General features: G+C 35.4%; 1 non-coding gene across 1 annotated transcript; it reads right to left on the minus strand.

Moving 5' to 3' along the window:
• Positions 1-5,754: 5,754 nt before the first annotated feature.
• LOC113860348 lies at positions 5,755-5,861 on the minus strand. The gene has a single exon (XR_003503801.1). It is a non-coding gene; the product is annotated as a small nucleolar RNA R71 (small nucleolar RNA).
• Positions 5,862-6,076: the final 215 nt, after the last annotated feature.

The following is a 6,076-nucleotide window of genomic DNA, read 5'->3' on the forward strand; positions in this document are numbered from 1 at the left end:
AGCAGTTTTAGGCCAAAGAAAAGACAAGAAACTGCATGTTATTCATTATGCTAGTCGAGGTCTTAACTCGGCACAAATCAATTATACTACTACTGAAAAAGAACTCTTAGCAATAGTTTTTGCATTTGATAATTTTCGGTCTTACTTAATAGGATCAAAGGTTATAGTTTACACTGACCATGCTACTCTTAAGTACCTTTTGTCAAAACAGGATGCAAAGCAAAGGTTATTAAGATGGATCCTTCTTCTTCAAGAATTCGAGTTAGAAATCAAAGACAAGAAAAGGAAAGAGAATGGTGTTGCTGACCACCTGTCAAGATTACCACTTGAAGCCATACCATTTGAAGTGGAACAAATAAAAGAAGAATTTCCAGATGAAAGCCTATTCAAGATTAAATCACAGCCTGGTTTGCTGATATAGCCAACTTCAAAGCTACACATCATGTTCCAAATTGGATGAATTGGCAGCAGAGAAAGAAGTTCTTCCATGACAGCAAGTATTATGTTTGGGAAGATCCACTGCTGTTCAAAATTGGAATAGATGGACTGCTGAGAAGGTGTATACCAGAGGAAGAGAAGCAAGATGTTTTGTGGCATTGTCACAGTTCAGAATATGGAGGACATCATGGAAGTTCAAGAACAGCAGCAAAAGTTCTGCAATCTGGTCTTTTCTGGCCAACTTTGTTCAAAGATGCTAAGAACTATGTGGAAAGGTGTGATAGATGCCAAAGGATGGGGAATATATTTAGGAAACATGAGATGCCATTGCAAAATATACTTGAAGTAGAATTGTTTGACATGTGGGGAATAGACTTCATGGGTCCTTTCCCTAGTTCATTTTCAAATGAGTACATGCTAGTAGCAGTGGACTATGTGTCCAAATGGGTGGAAGCAATTCCTACCAAAACCAATTATGCTAAGATTGTTATTGCATTCATCAAAAAGAACATTTTCTCAAGATTTGGAGTGCTCAGAATTCTGATAAGTGATGGAGGAAGCCATTTCTGCAACAAGTATCTAGAATTAGTCCTAGAGAAGTATGGAGTAAAGCATAGAATAGCTACACCCTATCACCCTCAAACAAGTGGCCAAGTGGAGGTTTCCAACAGAGAAATAAAATAGATTTTGGAGAAAGTGGTTAGTAGTTCAAGGAAGGACTGGTCCAAGGAAGTGGATGATGCTTTGTGGGCATACAAGACAGCCTTCAAGACACCAATTGGCATGTCTCCTTATCAGTTAGTGTATGGAAAAGCCTGCCATTTACCAGTGGAACTAGAACATAAAGCCTTTTGGGCTGTAAAATGGTTGAATTTTGATCAAGTTAGTGCAGGAAACAAAAGATTGTTATAGCTGCATGGATTAGACGAGTTCAGACTCAATGCATATGAAAATGCCAAAATATACAAGGAAAAGACCAAAAAGCTACATGACAGATTCATTCTAAAAAGGGATATCAAACCTGGGCAGTCTGTGTTACTTTTCAATTCAAGGTTGAGATTGTTTCCAGGGAAGTTAAAATCCAAGTGGTCTGGACCTTTTGTGGTGAAAGAGGTATTTCCATATGGTGCTGTACTAATAGCAGATCCAAAGGATGGGAGAGAGTTCAAGGTGAATGGACAAAGACTGAAAATCTACCTTGGAGGTCAAATTGAGAAAGCCCAAGTGTGCTTGAAATTGGTTCCTCTTGAGTGAGGAACAACTAATGTCAAGCTAGTGACATTAAAGAAGCGCTTTGTGAGAGGCAACTCACATTTCTAACCCATTTTAAACTTTTTGTAGTATTTTAGAATTCTCCATATGCATGTTTTGTAATTTTCTGCTTTTCTGCAATGTGATTCTGCTGCATATCTCTGCTGAGTTGAAATTGGTATTTGAATTGAGATCCAATATGTCTAATGTGTATCTGCAAAATTAGAAATCTATATAATCATGTTTTACAATTTTATCCAAGTTATGCATATATATGTTGCTACAGCTATTTTTCTAAATAGAATCTGATAAATAATTAGAGATTTGGATCTCCAACAAAGGTACATTTCCTTTATTTCTGAAATTTGTGATTGGGGTTTTTGTATGTGTTTAAATATTTTAGGGAAACTGTTGAAAAAGGATAACCAGGAATGTTTCGAGGCATTTAAATCAATCTGGGGAATAGAAAATACTAAGATTAGGTTTTACTGTAATTTGAGTTTTCTGAGAAGATTCATTTCTTCATTGCACTTTTCAATTAACAAACTTCTGCAGAAATTGACTTGACCTAAAAAGATTCAATTTGAGTTTTGATTGAAAGATATTGAATTTGAAAGTCTGAAATTATCTATTGTGCTGTGTTCTGCATGTATTGTTTTGGAAAATGTCGAGATTAGTGTTGGGAAAATATTCTGATATTATTTGCTTCAAGAATGGAATGGACAATACTCTGAATTGGTCTTTCCCTGTCAACTATGACATTTCTGCTAGATAATTGAAACTGGATTGCAAGCTATATGTACCACATTTCTGCATCATATTAGTTGACTTAAATAGAATTGTGTGAATTGGTTGATTGGAAATTTCTGACTACGACTATTTAAAATTACCTGCCGTGATGGAATCACTTCTACATTATTCTGAAAATTACAATAAGTGAGTTGCAGCAATATTTTTGAAAATTGGATGAGACCTGGATGATTCCTCTGTGTTAACCTAATATGTTTTGAGAGTGCATACTCTGAATTTATATATGAGGATTTAACATGCTTTGACTGTGAATGCTTACGTGTGTGCAGTTGTGTGTCGATAGCTATATGTTGATTTATCTTGACAATAGACTGCATGTTATATTGTTAGAAGAATTGAATTCTGTTTGATTGAATTTTATTCAATATAGAAATCTATACTATCACAGCTGGATATTACAATATTAAAATGTCGAATTGTTTCTTCATTTGCAGAAACTGAAAAAATGGTTAGGACTTTGTTAAATACACCATTGGACCTTCTAAGAAGAAATAAGCTGGAGCTTCCACCACTCCAAGAAGAAGATCCAGCAGAAATCTTCAAGCTGGAGCAGCTAGGAAAAATTCAGCAGCAAAGAGGGCCAGAACTGATGATGTCTCATGCTTCTCACCCATTGAAATTTCTGACCCACCTCAGCCAAGATCCCCTGCACCTTCACCTTCTCCACCACCTCAAACAAGATCAGCTGCATGATAAATCCATATTTTGACTGATATTTTAGCATAATTCTAACACATTTGATAAGAAAAATATATAAAGAAAGCAGAAAAACTTAGAAAAATAAAAGGAATTGAAGTTTGTTTAAATTTGTAGTTATTTTAGTAATTGTGAAATTTTTGCTTAGGAATTAAGTTTTTAATCTTGTTTTTGAAGGAATAAATTGAGCAAGGATCATATTCATGGAAGTTTGATGACAAGGAAGAGGGAAGAAGCAAGCCTGGACTCCATAAACTCAAGAATAAGAAATTGCAGACTGGGCATGATCACTATTATCAGTGAAAGTGATCACTTCAGAAGTTCAAAGAAGAAAGAAAGCTCTGCGTAACCACTTTTATCATTAAAAGTGATAGTTCCAGAGAGGCAAAATATCAGGACAGCTCTGCGTAACCACTATTGTCATCAAAAGTGAGTGTTCCAGAGAGTCTTCAACTTGGCGAGTTGCGTGTAGTCACTTTTATCAACAATAGTGATAACGCACAACTGCCTTGGCTCTGCGTTGTCACTTTTATCATCAAGAGTGATAGTTCTAGAGAGCCCTCAATATCAGGAAAATGCGCGTGGCCACTATTTCTGGAAAAAGTGTTAACGCGCAACCAATAACTCTCTGTGTAAACACTATTTCTCATAAAAGTGATAACGTGAAAATCTGGGAAATTTTATAAATACCAGAAACGATCCGGAAAAAGGGGATTCTGTTCATTTTTAGTTTTTTTAGTTAGTTTCTGGTTAGAGGAAGTGAGAGAGAGGAGTGGGGATTCAGATCTTAGAGCTTCACGAAGAGGAATTGGAGTGGAGCAAGCTTCCATGGCGTTTCTGAGTTTCTTCTTCTCTTTCTTTTTCTTCTTCTGCTGCCATGGCTATGTAATTCGTTCATAGTTAGGGATTGTAGATCTGAAATGAACATGTTGAATTGATTTAGATCTGGATTTCAAGCTTTGGAATAGATTGAGTGATTGATTCTGAACTTCACGTGGAAATTGAATGGAAATTTGATTAACTAAATTCAGAAGAACTCTTGTCAATGGAAATTGAATTTGTTCTTCAGATCTGAACCAATCACCGAGATTATAGTTTTCTTAGGGATAAGGAACTTTGATCTTGCAATCCTTTGGTTTCTCACACTTAAAGCAATATTGAATTGAATCAGATCTAAGGAATTAGAATGGTTTAATTGAATGTTAGGTTCACTGAGTTAAGGGATTAACCTCTGAATAATATAATGTGAAACTGATTGTCATTCTTTCCAATTGCTTGTTAATTCAGAACTTTATTGGTTGAACATTGGAGATTTGGTGAAGCAATTCCCTAGCTATGGTTTCTCCCTCTGTTATCACATAACTGTGTGTTCATTGTTCTGTTTTCTGCAAGTTCATTTTACTTTTAATTGTTCCAGTTTGCTGTTATTAGATGTTACCACTCTCCTTACAATTTCGAAAAAGCTTAAATGGTTATAATTCTATGAAGTGATACTTGAATCTAAATTCCCTGTGGAGACGATATTTGGATCTTAAATTTACTCATCACTTGCTGCAATCCTAGTGCACTTGCTAGTGTAGATTGCTAACAACAAGTTTTTGGCGCCGTTGCCGGGGAATTTTGCATTTCAATATCATTAGTAGTAGAAAAGTAACTAGATTGAGCATTTATTTTGCTGCTTTGCTTTCAAATTGCTTTCTGTATAATTTTACTGCACCTTGTGTAATATTCTGCATAATAATTCTGTCTGCTGCATAGAATTTTTACATCCTTGTTTATCTGCATAATTTTAGTTTTCATTGTTCTTCATATTTGTAATTGTCAGTCTGCATATTTTTACATGATTTTACAATTCTGCAACTGCTAGATCTAAATTTCTATATGCTTTACTAATAGATTTTGCATGAATTCTGTTGTACATTTCTGAATATCAATTGTAGTCTAATTTTGCTTCAAACTGATTTGTATATGCGTGGTAAAAACAAGAATAAATCAATTCTGGTCTTTGATGCTGACATAGACATAACTTTGAGAAGATTGAGAAAAGAGTCTAGAGCAGAAAAAGTCATAGGGAGTGATAGTGAGTTAGAAGCTGTCCATTCTCCAGAATCTCAGAGTAATCCTAGAGTGAAAAGAATATCTACACCCTTGAGACAACCAAATCCAGCAATAGAAATGACAAAGCAGAACAAATTTAGAACATTAGGGGACTATGCTATTCCTAACATGCAAGGTTTTAACTCTTCTATAATTAGGCCAACTATTCAAGCCAACCATTTTGAGATTAAACCTGCCCTACTACATTTAGTCCAACAGGACTAGTTTGCTGGAGGAAATTCTGATGATCCTAACCTGCATATTTCAAATTTTCTGCAGCTATGTGACACCATAAGAATGAATGGAGTTAGTGAAGAAGCTATCAGATTAAGACTATTTCCTTTTTCCTTGAGAGATAGAGCAAAATGTTGGTTACAAGCTCAAGCACAAGGAAGCATCACAACCTGGACAGAACTTGTGAATAAGTTTTTAACTAAGTACTTCCCTCCATCCAAAGTTGCTAAGTTGAGAGGAGAAATTACATCTTTTGTGCAGCAAGAAGGAGAATCATTGTATGAAACCTGGGAAAGATACAAAGAATTGCTTAGAAGGTGTCCACATCATTGTATTCCAGATTGGATGCAATTGGAGACTTTTTATAATGGGATGAATGCGGTAACAAGAACAATGGTTGATGCTGCTGCTGGAGGTTCATTAAATACAAATACTTGGAAGAAGCTCAGAGAATTATTGAGATGATGGCATCTTCAATGTATCAGAATTCAAACTCAAGAAATCAAGGAAGAAATTCTGGTCATGAAGCTAAGGTTCTGGAAACTTTTCT

This window comes from Abrus precatorius, unplaced genomic scaffold (genome assembly GCF_003935025.1).
Source record: "Abrus precatorius isolate BTA unplaced genomic scaffold, Abrus_2018 Scaffold2, whole genome shotgun sequence".
In the NCBI taxonomy this organism is placed as follows: Eukaryota; Viridiplantae; Streptophyta; class Magnoliopsida; order Fabales; family Fabaceae; genus Abrus; species Abrus precatorius.